A 14,575-nucleotide genomic window follows, 5' to 3' on the forward strand; every position below is an offset into this window, starting at 1 on the left:
GCTGGTTTGGTACTGTATACGTACGTATTTATCTTCACTAGGCGTAAGTACGCACCCGTATCGAACGCCTACCGGAAGTGACGGAAAATGGAATCAGCACCGCCGCCGGTTTCTGTTACTCTATGTAACGCAGTTGAAGTGCGCAGTTGAGGTGGGTGGAATCACTTGAAAATATTGCAAATAAAAGTGTCACATACATTAAATTCACAAACAATATATTGAAAAGATTCGTCATTAACATAATGGCTCGGTAAGCCTTCTAAATTCTCTAAATGTAATTAAACCCTGTTTACCTCGTTTCATATTCGACGTTAGCTTTCGCGCAAAATTTACTAATTACAGCGACTTTTTTGAAAGATACACAAAAATTAGCCAACCGGTTGCATAGGTTTTCTATGTAACTTGACCAGGTTTCATCACCTCTAAGGATGACTTCATCAGAAGGTAAGAGCTGAGTTGTCCAAGTCATACATTAAAATATAAGAGATAATAAAAAGTCAAACATTAAAACATACCTGTAAGTAACACCAGTGTGATGTGAGGAGACTGACTCAGTCTCCTCCACTTATGTTTTCATGTTTGACTTTTGAAGAACGTCAGCTCTTACTGTTAGTCTCATTTGTTTCACTGCCTTGTCAGTTCATACATTCGTGGAAGATATGAAACTTCCTATCAGATTAAAACTGTGTGCCCGATCGAGACTTGAAATCGGGACCTTTGCATTTCGCGGCAAGTGCTCTACCAACTGAGATACCCAAGCACGACTCACGCCCCGTCCTCACAGCTTCACTTCTGCCAGTACCTCGTCTCCTACCTTCCAAACTTTACAGAAGTTCTCCTGCGAACCTTGGAGAACTAGCTCTCCTGAAAGATAGGATATTGCGGAGACAGGTTTGCAGGAGAGCTTCTGTAAAGTTTGGAAGGTAGGAGACGAAGTACTGGCAGAAGTGAAGCTGTGAGGACGGGGTGTGAGTCGTACTTGGGTAGCTTAGTTGGTAGAGCACTTGCCCGCGAAAGGCAAAGGTCCCAAGTTCGAGTATCGGTCCGGCACAGAGTTTTATCTGCCAGGAAGTTTCATATCAGCGCACACTCCGCTGCAGAGTGAAAATCTCGTTCTGGAAATTCGTGGGAGGTATTTAATATTCGTTATCTACTGTTGTTTTGACGATTTCAGCACACACATAAGCACTGACACTCACGCGTGTGCACACAAACGCACACACACACGAACACACACACACACAAATTGTGGTGTGTGTGCGCGTGTGAGTGCGTTTGCGTGAGTGTGCGTAGGTGGGAGGCTGGGAGGGAGGGGAGAGGAGGGAGAGAGGGAGAGAGTGAGAGAGATGGCGAGAGCGGTGCGCCGCTAAGCAGCCGCCAGGCCCCTGGGTTGTCAAGTGTCTGCTCGGTAATCCCCGGTAAGCCCCGCTGCCCCGGTGGCAGTACAGTACGTTTACGTCTGCCGGCTTTTCGCCCAGTGGCGAGCGCTACCTGAGCCGGCTTTGGCGCCGCCTCGACTGCGTTTGCCGTAGTTTCCGCCTCTCCCACTTAGCACCGCGTTCTCCGACCTATAGGACAAATGTTACCGCACCACGCTACTCTCAAACACACCTCTCTGCTGCAAGCTCTTTGCCTTCCACATTCTGGAAGGAGGTAACGTGGGCCAAACAAAGAAACAAAAAGTCCAGTAAACATGGGCTCTAAAACGCATGTCTTAACAGTTATGAGCGCTTGGTCATCTCTGCCAATGTGAGTCACATCACTTACGTCGAACGAGCTTCAGAGAATGCATTTTAGAGCCCTTTTTTACTGGACTTGTCTTTTGCGTTGACGGTTACTACCACCTCTCAAAATATTCGACCCTTTTTTTTCTTATTAAATACACTGTATAAACGGAGCACAGATGAATAGGGATCATAATATCGACGTTACCAGCAGTAGTCGGGGCAGTCCAGTGGCGTAGGCGATTTTCAAATGGCAGACTGTAGACGCAGTGCCTGAGAAGTAGCATCTCGGAGACTGAGAAGCTGGTCTGCTGACCGTACAGGGTCACCGGTTGAAGGACTGTGAAACCACAAGTTGGCGACGATGTGTGACATATACCGTGCGATCAAAAGTATCTGGACACCTGGCTGAAAATGACTTACAGGTTCGTGGCACCCACCATTAGTAATGCTGGGAATCGTACAGAGTCGACCCATCTGTAGCCCTGATGACAGCTTCCACTCTAGCAGGCATGCGTTCAGTCAGGCGCTGGAAGGTTTCTTGGAGAACGGCAGCCCATTCTTCACGGTGTGCTGCACTGAAGAGAGGTATTTATGTCGGTCGGTCAGGCCTAGGAAAAAGTCGGCTTTACAAAACATCCCAGAGTTGTTCTATAGTATTCATGTCAGGACTCTGTGCAGGCCAGTCCATAACAGGTATGTTTTTGTCCTGTAACCACTCCGCCATAGCCGTGAATTATGAACAGGTGCTCGATCGCGTTGAAAGATGCAATCGCAGTCCCCGAATTGTTCTTCAACAGTTGGAAGCAAAAAGGTGCGTGAAACAGTAATGTAGGCCTATGGTGTGACAGTGCCACACAAAATAACTAAGGGTGTAAACTCCCTCCATGGAAAACACGACCACACCATAACAACACCGCCTCAGAATTTTACTGTTGCCACTACACATATTGTGTACCGTAATTCGTCATTCCTCACAACGTTTCTCCACTGTTCAATCGTCCAATACTTACGATCCTTACAGCAAGCAACTAGTCGTTTGGCATTTTCCGCTGTGATTTGTGGCTTATGAGCACCCGCTCGACCATGATATCTAAGTTTTATCACCTCCCGTCTAACTGCCGTAGTACACTACTGGACATTAAAATTGCTACGCCACGAAGATGACGTGCTGCAAACGCGATGTTCAAAAGACAGGAAGAAGATGCTGTGATATGCATATGATTAGATCTTCAGAGCATTCACACAATGTTGGCGCCACCTACAACGTGTTGTCATGAGGAAAGTTTCCATCCGATTTCTGATACACAAACAGCAGTTGACCGGCGTTGCCTGGTGAAACGTTGTTGTCATGACTGGTGTAAGGAGGAGAAATGCCTACCATGACGTTTCCGAGTTTGATAAAGATCGCATTGTAGCCTATCGCTACTGCGGTTTATCGTATTGCGACATTGCTGCTGGCGTTGGTCTTGATCCAATGACTGTTAGCAGAATATGGAATTGGTGGGTTTAGGGGGATAATACGGAACGCCGTGCTGGATCCCAAAGGCCTCGTATCACTATCAGTCGAGACGACAGGAATCTTATCCGCATGGCTGTAACGGATCATGCAGCCACGTCTCGATCCCTGAGTCAACAGACAGCGACGTTTGCAAGACAACAACCATCTGCAGGAACAGTTCGACGACGTTTGCAGCAGCATGGGGTATCAGCTCGGGGACTATGGCTGCGGTTACCCTTGACGTTGCATCACAGACAGGAAAGCCTCCAATGGTGTACTCAACGACGAACCTGGGTGCACGAATGGCAAAACGTCATTTTTTTCGGATGAATCCAGGTTCTGTTCACAGCATCATGATGGTCGCATCCGTGTTTGGCGACATCGTGGTGAACGCACATTGGAAGCGTGTATTCGTCACCGCCATATGGGCGTATCTCCCGGCGTGATGGTATGGGGTGCCATTGGTTACACGTCTCGATCACCTCTTGTTCGCATTGACGGCACTTTAAACAGTGGACGTTACATTTCAGATGTTTTATGACCCGTGGCTCTACCCTAAAATGCATCCTTGTGAAACCCTACATTTCAGCAGGATAATGCACGACCTCATGTTGCAGGTCCTCTATGGGCCTTTCTCGATACAGAAAATGTTCGACTGCTGCCCTGGCCATCACACACTCCAGATTTCTCAGCAATTGAAAACTTCTGGTCAATGGTGGCCGAGCAACTGGATAGTCAAAATACGCTAGTCACTATTCTTGATGAACTGTGGTATCGTGTTGATGTAACACCGCATGACGTGGCAAGATAACGATACTCACAGTGTGTTTTTAACCACAAAAATCTCACGTATTTCTCGGCCAGTTTCTTCAATGCTTATTTGTATAGCTTTCCAAGGTATTAGAATGTTCTGTCTTTTTTATGTTTTTAGTCGCTGTATTATTATCTATCAAGAATTGTCGAATTTTATATCATATGAGTGGTCAGAATTGGTTGTCAGTAAGATGATGCCGCTGAGAGTTATATTATGACAACGAATACCAGTTCACCTCCATTAGTTGGAAAACAGTGCATTGATCGCGTAATGGGACACTGACAGCATTTAACACTGCCACACTCATCACTCAGACTGATGTTTAACGTACTGCCCGCGCGGAAACAAACACGCTGCGTTGACCATCGTGACGCACAGTGATCATAAATGTATCTGTATTGTTTGCAGTGGTAGTTAGCGACAATCCCATCGTCACTGAGCTACCAGTAATAACGAAAGGGGAATTATCATACATTTACTAAAATAATTCACTGTGTTTCAAAAACCTATTAATAAAGACAACGGTACGATTTTGTTATTTACCTATACCGTATTATGTGGGTTATCCTCCACCGGCGCTGTCTCTTGTCCACTTTTCGGCCTACACTGCGTAGCATCGATTTTTGTTAACCTATGCATTCCAACAAATGATTCCTCTGTTCAAAAATGTCACATTTATTTCGTGGATACGGCGTATGTTGCAGCAATCGAATCGAATTATAGCAAGATTTGTGTAAAATATTATGTACTAGAGCCGAATCAAACTCGGTTGCTCGTACTGGTGCAATAATTTGGTCGCTATGTGGGAAAATATTTCAAGAATTTCACATCTATGGGACGCATTTGTCCTTTGCAGTAATAGAGGAGTATACACTGAAAAATAATGCTTTATTTACATTCAGCGTAAATTGAGTATTAACCCACATGCGACAAAAAATGGTGACATAACAAATCAGAAAAAAAATGATACGAGGAAATTAAACCTGCAGCATCTCAGCATCTACATTTATACTTTGTGAGCCGCGCGGGACTAGCCGAGCGGTCTCAGACGCTGCAGTCATGGACTGTGCGGCTGATCCCGGCGGAGTTTCGAGTCCTCCCTCGGGCATGGCTGTGTGTGTTTGTCCTTAGGATAATTTAGGTAAAGTAGTGTGTAAGTTTAGGGACTGATGACCTTAGCAGTTAAGTCCCATATGATTTCACACATATTTGAACATTTTTATACTTTGTGAATTACTTTTATAATTCATGGCAGATGATAGTTCTTGTGGTACCATATATTAAGGTTTATTCTTGTTCCAATCATGGATAAAGTGAGGAAGAAATGTTTGTCTTCCTCTGTGCGAGCTGTTATCTGACTGATAGTATCGGCATGATCTCTAAGTGATATATGTTTACAGGGGTAAAATATATTCGTTGATTTTACCTGGAGTTTTCATAGTGCTTACTCCTATCTCTCTCACTGAAAAATTTTTAACAGTTTTGTTACGTTCCTTTTTTCAGTCAAGTACTACCTTGGCCTTTCGCATAACTTTTCTTAGTACACGCATGGCGCCTCATGTTAATATAACCTGATATGCGTCCCATGCCTTAACGCAGTATGGATCATGTAATTGTCTTATGTGCTGTCATTTTCTCTGTGGACGAATAGTAGTTTCGCAGTACCCTACCAATGAATCTTGGGCTGCCATTTGCTTTATTGCTCTTATGTGCTCCTTCCAGTTCATTTTGTAACGGATTATTAGTCCCAAATACTGTACGATCAAAAAAAAAAAAAAATTGTAGATTATTTAACTGCCCGTAGCTTTCAAATTAAGTGACAGAAACATCTCGCTTTTCGTAGTTTAATAGTTTATTGTTCTTGCAGTCGCCAATAAGAGTTGTTTTGTTTTGTTTCATTACGTTATAGGGGGAGAAGAGAAGTTTGTGGCACAACTTGACTACGAGAAGGGATCGGTTGGTAGGACATGTTTTGAGGCATCAAGGGATCACAAATTTAGCGTTGGAGGGCAGCGTGGAGGGTAAAAATCGTAGAGGGAGACCGAGAGATGAGTACACTAAGCAGATTCAGAAGGATGTAGGTTGCAGTAGGTACTGGGAGATGAAGCAGCTTGCACAGGATAGAGTAGCATGGAGAGCTGCATCAAACCAGTCTCAGGACTGAAGACAACAACAACAACGTTATAGATGCCATTTAACCATTGAGCATTGTTTTCCTTAGTTAGGTGGTAGTCGCCACATAAGCGTTGTTGTCCTTTGTTACGTCAGTTTACACGGATACTGCCAGGCTGACATTCGGTGAAAGGAAGGCAGTTCTGAAGTATAAGTGCGAATGTACGAAAACATTAATGAGGTTCAACGACACTGGCGGAAAATGTTTCAAAGAGAAGCACCGATATTTGTAATAATTGGGTGCATTCGAGACCTAACTGAAGTCGACAGCTGTGTTTGCAAATGTACGACAGTAAAGATCTGGACGATATGTAACAGCAGGAAGTCTTTCGAACTTCCGTGCTGTGTTACAATATGTCCTTCAAACAAGGCTGACTCGCTCAGTTCTTAAGTGTGTTTTGAATACTGCGAAGTTTAGGGGCTACAAGCCAAGATTTCTGCACGGAATGAGCGAGAACGGCTCACATCGTACTGTCAGTGGTTTAATGGCATAGTGCACAACAATGAAGTGTTCTAGGAGAGACTAAATTTAAACTCAGTGGTACAGTAAACCATCTTAGATGCGTCTACTGGGCTGTCGAAAATCCGCACGACAGCGTGGACAGGGTCATGCATTTACCGGTCCTGAATGTGTGGTGTGGGTTATATTACAGCGATTTGATTAGGGCGTTCCTCTTTGACGGCACAGTTACCGGTGAAGTGTACCAAGATAAGCTTAAGACACCTATTATACCTACCATCCGTGACTTGTATGGGGACGAAGGATTTATTTTCAACAAGATTGTGCCCCACCGCAATATCGTATATGTGTGAGGGAGGGCCTCAAAGAAAATCTCCCCTCAAGATGGATAGGCCGAAGCAGAGGCGCTCTCCATACTTAATGCCTCTGGACTTTTACCTACTGCGAACTCTATAAACTTCGTTTAACGAAAGAAGCCATTGGAAGACCTTCGAGAACGCATCAAGCATTCCTGTGCAGATTTCAAACTTCACACTTGCAGGCGGAAGTTCGTGCTCCATTTCAGTTGTGTATGAGTTGTAATGATGATCACTTCGAATACCTACACTGATTTCAGTAAGGTGAACTTTAAGCTTCACATTCACCGAAAATGAGACTTTCCTATCAGTTAATTTCGAACTTATGAGAAACTAAACAGCGTATACTTTCCTGGGCCCTTTTGCATTTGTACGACATGGCTGACTGTAGCTGCACACCCTGTTGTAAACTTACAGTCTCAGCATACGACTTTCCATTTCTCGATATGAAGAGCTATTAGTTGCCAACGGTGCGTTCTCGACGTTGCCCAGGTAAGTGTTGGTTCCAGTCTTCTATTAGTCCACGTCTTTATTCCCCCTCCCTCTGTCCACCTCGTCCTTCATCCCGTCTCTGTCGATCTACTCCTGCCACTCTTTCCGCCCCTCTCTTTCTCCCCACGCCACTGTCCGTCTCCCTCCTTCTCTCTGTCATTTCCCTCCCCTCTCCCTGTCCATCTCCTCCTCCCCCTACCTCTATACAACTCCTCCTTTCCCTTCGCCGTTGTCCATCTCTACATCCCTCCCCCCCTTTTTCGCCCCCCCCCCCCCCCGTTATCACGCTCACTCCAGTGGAACGCTGGACGCTGTTGATTCTTTCTCACAAAGTATTTTGATCTTTTTTTTTCAGATCGTAACAAATACGTGAATCAGACTTGGATGAAATCGTTCTGGTAGTTTAAGATGAGCTTTTTACACATGTCAATTTCACACTTGTTTAACATATTTCACAAATACGAGTATTTCACAATGCCTCTAGCGAATTTCACACAGCAGTTTCATTTTCAAGCATCCTAATGTATGTGACGCAGCAGATCACGAACTATGTGCCGTACCGTCATATAATTTTGCAGGTAATGTGGTTACTGTCTGAGAAATGTGTGGTGAATGTAGTTAGTAGTAACAACGTAATAAATTAAAACGACATGCATGATGCAGCAGTTCTTTATGCACCTCAATGTCTATGACGTCATACCTCCTGAACTACGAGCAGTACAGTAAGCTATTTTTCTAGGTCCAGTCTGTGCCATATATATATATATATATACTGTCTGCGAAAACTGTTGAGAATAGAGTTAGTTGCAGCGGAGTAATAAATTTAAAACTCTTACATTATGCGACAGTTTTTCATGAATCTCTGTGTTTAAGATGTGATATCTCTGAACTACGTGTCGCACAATCACATAATTTTACTGGTATACTCAGTGGAATATATGAATTCTGTCAGAAAAATGTGTCGCGAATACTGTTAGTAGTAAAGAAGTAAAAAACTAAAACACCATTCTCCATGTGCAGATTTACTACATGAACAGCGAAAATGTAGTAAACAATAAAGTTTCTTCCTTTCAGCATTTTATGAAGTTGTCAGCAAGAAACTGTTTCGTTAAGGTTTGAAAATATGTGTAAAGTTTGTCCAAGTCACTATGTGCTCTCATTCTTAAATACTGGACGACTAAAGAATGGTTGTTCGTGCGTTGTGGGCTACACTGCTTTCTTACCCCACAGCACATCTCTCAAAAGTAGCGCATTCTCACTACCGCAGCAATGATATTCAGACAGTAGGTGATATGAATACTATGTTTGGTTGAAGTCGGTAGCCACGCGGGATAGCCGCCCGGTCTGGGGCCTTGTGACGGTCCGTGCGGCTCCCCCGTAGGAGGTTCGAGTCCTCCCTCAGACGTAGGTGTGTGTGTTGTCCGTAACGTAAGTTACTTCGAGTTAGATTAAGTAGTGTGTAGGCTTAGGGACAGATGACCTCAGCAGTTTGGTCCCATAAGACATTCCCACAAATTTCCAAATTTTTGAAGTCGGTCCAGTGCTTGAGGGAAGGATGTGGAACATACATACATGCTCATATTTTTATATCCATTCTCATGGATTCCATAGTAACGAATTCTCGTTTGGAAGTTTTATCATGATAACTATCCGAACTTTTTCGGAAGTCTAGGGGTACCAATCAACCTGATTTCCATGATCCATGACAAGGTGTGAAGATCATGAGTTACGTTTTGCATGATAGATGAATTAACCTTCACAGTACCAAGGGGGGTGGGGGGGGGGGGGGGCGGGGGGAGGGCGTACTTTATGCCAAATTTTTGAACCTATCGTAGTTTGTTCTAGTACTTTATAATTTAAATTCTTTCAATAAAGTGCACTCCTGGAAATAGAAAAAAGAACACATTGACACCGGTGTGTCAGACCCACCATACATGCTCCGGACACTGCGAGAGGGCTCTACAAGCAATGATCACACGCACGGCACAGCGGAAACACCAGGAACCGCGGTGTTGGCCGTCGAATGGCGCTAGCTGCGCAGCATTTGTGCACCGCCGCCGTCAGTGTAAGCCAGTTTGCCGTGGCATACGGAGCTCCATCGCAGTCTTTAACACTGGTAGCAGTCCGCGACAGCGTGAACGTGAACCGTATGTGCAGTTGACCGACTTTGAGCGAGGGCGTATAGTGGGCATGCGGGAGGCCGGGTGGACGTACCGCCGAATTGCTCAACACGTGGGGCGTGAGGTCTTCACAGTACATCGATGTTGTCGCTAGTGGTCGGCGGAAGGTGCACGGGCCCGTCGACCTGGGACCGGAGCGCAGCGACGCACGGATGCACGCCAAGACCGTAGGATCCTACGCAGTGCCGTAGGGGACCGCACCGCCACTTCCCAGCAAATTAGGGACACTGTTGCTCCTGGGGTATCGGCGAGGACCATTCGCAACCGTCTCCATGAAGCTGGGCTACGGTCCCGCACAACGTTAGGCCGACTTCCGCTTACGCCCCAACATCGTGCAGCCCGCCTCCAGTGGTGTCGCAACAGGCGTGAATGGAGGGACGAATGGAGACGTGTCGTCTTCAGCGATGAGAGTCGCTTCTGCCTTGGTGCCAATGATGGTCGCATGCGTGTTTGGCGCCGTGCAGGTGAGCGCCACAATCAGGACTGCATACGACCGAGGCACACAGGGCCAACACCCGGCATCATGGTGTGGGGAGCGATCTCCTACACTGGCCGTACACCTCTGGTGATCGTCGAGGGGACACTGAATAGTGCACAGTACGTCCAAACCGTCATCGAACCCATCGTTCTACCATTTCTAGACCGGCAAGGGAACTTGCTGTTCCAACAGGACAATGCACGTCCGCATGTATCCCGGGCCACCCAACGTGCTCTAGAAGTTGTAAGTCAACTACCCTGGCCAGCAAGATCTCCGGATCTGTCCCCCATTGAGCATGTTTGGGACTGGATGAAGCGTCGTCTCACGCGGTCTGCACGTCCAGCACGAACGCTGGTCCAACTGAGGCGCCAGGTGGATATGGCATGGCAAGCCGTTCCACAGGACTACATCCAACATCTCTACGATCATCTCCATGGGAGAATAGCAGCCTGCATTGCTGCGAAAGATGGATATACACTGTACTAGTGCCGACATTGTGCATGCTCTGTTGCCTGTGTCTATGTGCCTGTGTTTCTGTCAGTGTGATCATGTGATGTATCTGACCCAGGAATGTGTCAATAAAGTTTCTCCTTCCTGGGACAATGAATTCACGGTGTTCTTATTTCAATTTCCAGGAGTGTATATTATATAATGGTTTCCTATTTCAGATCCCATAACCTATAAATTTTTCACTAAAATCTATGTCAAAAAGTGAAGTCTTAGTAGTGCATATGTCTTTTCGAAACAGATGTCTTATTCATATTTTCTGGTTGAGGATCCTTCTTACGCATCCAAATAACTTTAAAAGGTGTGTTGTAAAAGACAATCTACGACAGTTACCGAAATAAGTGTTTTTTAAAATTTTTGTGGTGGTCATAAAGTACCTCTACACACGGTGTACACATTTCGGAAAACGCATTGGTGTTGGTGAGATTGTGTCAAAGTTATTTTCGGGTTCTGTACCCTACTTATATGAGGGCTATTCGGAAAGTAAGGAACGATGGGTCGCGAAATGGAGATCACACTGAAAATCCGATGAAGTTTTGCACAGGTGTGGTGGGCAGTGTCGATCGCATTACGTCGTTCTTTTTAGTTCTGGTCACGCAGGGAGCACATAAAGATACCTACAACAATAGTGTCTCCGCCAAGTATGAGGGCCTGGTGAGAAATTTCGCCTGAAGCTATGCAGCCAACATAACTGTCGTACGTTTTCTTCTTCAACACAATTCCCAGTGGCATTCTGCAGGGACAGTGAAGATGCTCCTGCATCGTTTTCAATTGGAAATGATTAATTACCCACAATACAGCCCGCAGTTGTCTCCCTCTGCTCACATGAACCGCTGGTTATGAAGACGACAGTTTGGGTCAGACACGAGCTGTAGGCCAGCATAGAGAATTGGTGGAAAGCACTAGCGGCTGCCTTCTATAACGAGGGTGTTGTAAAGTTGGTACAACGATACGACAGACGTCTAAGGCGGATCAGCGGCTATGGAGATAAGTAGCTGGAAGTTGTAGCTAACTGTTGCAAATAAAATAGTTTTGATTTTCACTGTGGTTTCCATTTCGCGATCTATCGTCCCTTACTTGACGAATAGCCCTCGTACATCAGTACTTACATATCAAAAGTGGTGTTAATAAAAGTTAAACACATTTAATATTTATTTTTTCTTTTTGTGTTTGGCACAAAGTATCTTTTCCTGGTAATACGCGTTATGGAAAATGCATTGGTACTGCTAGCGTTAAACCAACTTAACCTGAGAACTATCTGACCTGGGCGAATGTAGGTGATTCGTGTGTAATCCGAGCATTAGGGGCGGCACCGTCGTGTCATCAAAGTAACGTTATGTTACTGGTACTCCATGTAGGAATGGCTACGAGATTATGGTCGCTGGCGGGCTAAGTGTTGCGGCGTAGCCTTCTCCAGGGGGCAGGTAGGTCTACGCGGCTCATGCTCCGCCAGCCATTAAGGACGCGCGACTGCCATCAGAGGCGCACCTATAGCCTTATCTCGCCGAAGTTCAGGAAGGACTATCTCAGCTGATGAAGCAAGCAGCCAGAATATCTGCCGTAGGTTGTGGAGCAGTACATCATGGTGTGGTGTCGAGGATAAACTGACAACAATGGCAAACCGTGATGTCCTATTACTGACCCTACTTGATTTTAACAAACCGCCTGGAAACATAACATTTGCAGAAGGCTTTTGACACCGTATCTTACAAATGGCTTGTATTCAGAAGATCAAAATCAAATGTAAAACGATTTGGATAAATTATCTGTATGATGAAAAATTTGACAATTGATTCTAGACAATAAAAATTGTGACGTTACCCACATGCATGGAAAAAGGAATGCGTGAAATTTGGGTTACATGATAAATCACCCAAGTCTACAGGCTGTGAATTCAAAAAGTACTTAGGGATAACAACTTCAAATTACTTAAATTGGAACGACTGCATAGATAACGTTGTGGATAATGTGAACCAAACACTGCGTTTTATTGGCAGAACGCGTAGAAGGTACTACAGATCTTCTACAGCAGACTGCCTGCACTACGCTTGTCTGTCCTCTTTTGGACTACTACTCCCCCGGTTGGATCCTTACCAGGTAGAATTAACGGAGTACAACGAGACAGTTCAAAGAAGGGCAGCACGTTTTGTATTATTGCAAACAGGGCAAAGAGTCTCACGGACATGATATGGGTTTAGAGGTGGAAATCAATAAGACAAAGGGTATATACGTTTCGGCGGGATCTTCTTACGAAACTTGAATTATCAAATTTCTTCTCTCAATGAGAAAATATTTTGTTGATGCCGACGTACATAGCTAGGAACAATCATCATAATAAAATACAGGAAATCAGAGCTCGCACTCCAAGATGCAACTTTTCTAGAATGGAATAATAGAGAATTAGTGTGAATGTGGATCGATGAACTCTCTGACATGCACTTAAGTATGACTTTCAGAGGAGCCACGTAAATGTAGATACAGATGTACTTCTTTAGATGGCAGGATGCATGGTTATGAGTCTTATGACCCGTTTGATATGTCCAAAAGTATTTCCCTCAGCCAACGGTGTCAGCCTCGAATACTGCTAGCACCCAACGTCCTTAATTACTTGTATCTGCTTCTGTTTCTTATTGTCCCCAGTTTTTACCCTCTACAGTTCCTTCAGGTACTACTAGAGCTATTATTTGATTGCTTAACACATGTTATACCATATTGCCCCTTCACATTGCCAGTTTTTTTTTTTTTACATATTATGTCTTTCTTTGCCTATTCTGCGCAGAATCTAATCGTTTCTCATCATATTTCTACATCTACATGGATATTCTGCAAATCACATTTAAGTGCCTGGCAGAGGGTTCATCGAACCACCTTCAAAATTCTCTATTATTCCAATCTCGTACAGCGCGCGGAAAGAATGAACACCTGTATCTTTCCGTACGACCTCTGATTTCCCTTATTTTATCTTAGTGATCTTTCCACCCTATGTATGTCGGTGTGACCAAACTATTTTCGCATTCGGAGGAGAAAGTTGGTGATTGGAATTTCGTGAGAAGATTCCGTCGCAACGGAAAACGCCTCTCTTTTAATGATGTCCAGCCCAAATCCTGCATCATTTCTGTGACACTCTCTCCCATATTTCGCGATAATACAAAACGTGCTGCCTTTCGTTGAAATTTTTCGATGTAGTCAGTCAGTCTATTTACGCTTTCTAATATTAGTATTTTTACGCATACGTGCTATCTTTGAATGACAATGAATTGTCATTAACTATTAATTAGAAAAAAAGTTTTGCTTTCTTGACAGAAGCGGCTTTTGGTTCTCTTCTGAATTGAGGTGTACCCTAACACATGCCATTGACTACTTTTAAATTACCATAGTTCTTTTAATGTAACTTTCTATCAACATTAAATAAAGTTACTGGTAAAATAATAAATTTTCAAAGTCTTTCTACAGAGCCGCACATCACACACAACGATGCTCGTCTTTGCCCCCTTTCTCCACAGTTCATGACTTACATCGATTCAGTTATGTATTCGAAATGTACATGCTTAAAAATTGCATCCCCAAATTGCTGCCGATGTATCATACTGGCACGCTTCTTGGAGCACGGACTGACCTATCTGCCCGTGATAGTTCACTTTTAATTCCTACTTGATTCATCCTACATCCGTTGCTTTCCTTCCAAAGTAAGTGAATTCTTCGCTTCGTCTATTTCGTGGTCCCCAATTTTTATGTTTGCTTCATCGTTAATCTCATTTGCGCAGCTCCTTATTTGAGTCATTCTTCGGTTTTTCAAAGCACTGTGTATTGATATTATACTGTTAATTCCATTCAATAAGTGCTGCAGTGCTTCCACTCTTTCTCTGAGGGTAACAGTATTATCGGTGCCTC

Source organism: Schistocerca gregaria, chromosome 8, assembly GCF_023897955.1.
Source record: "Schistocerca gregaria isolate iqSchGreg1 chromosome 8, iqSchGreg1.2, whole genome shotgun sequence".
Lineage (NCBI taxonomy): Eukaryota > Metazoa > Arthropoda > Insecta > Orthoptera > Acrididae > Schistocerca > Schistocerca gregaria.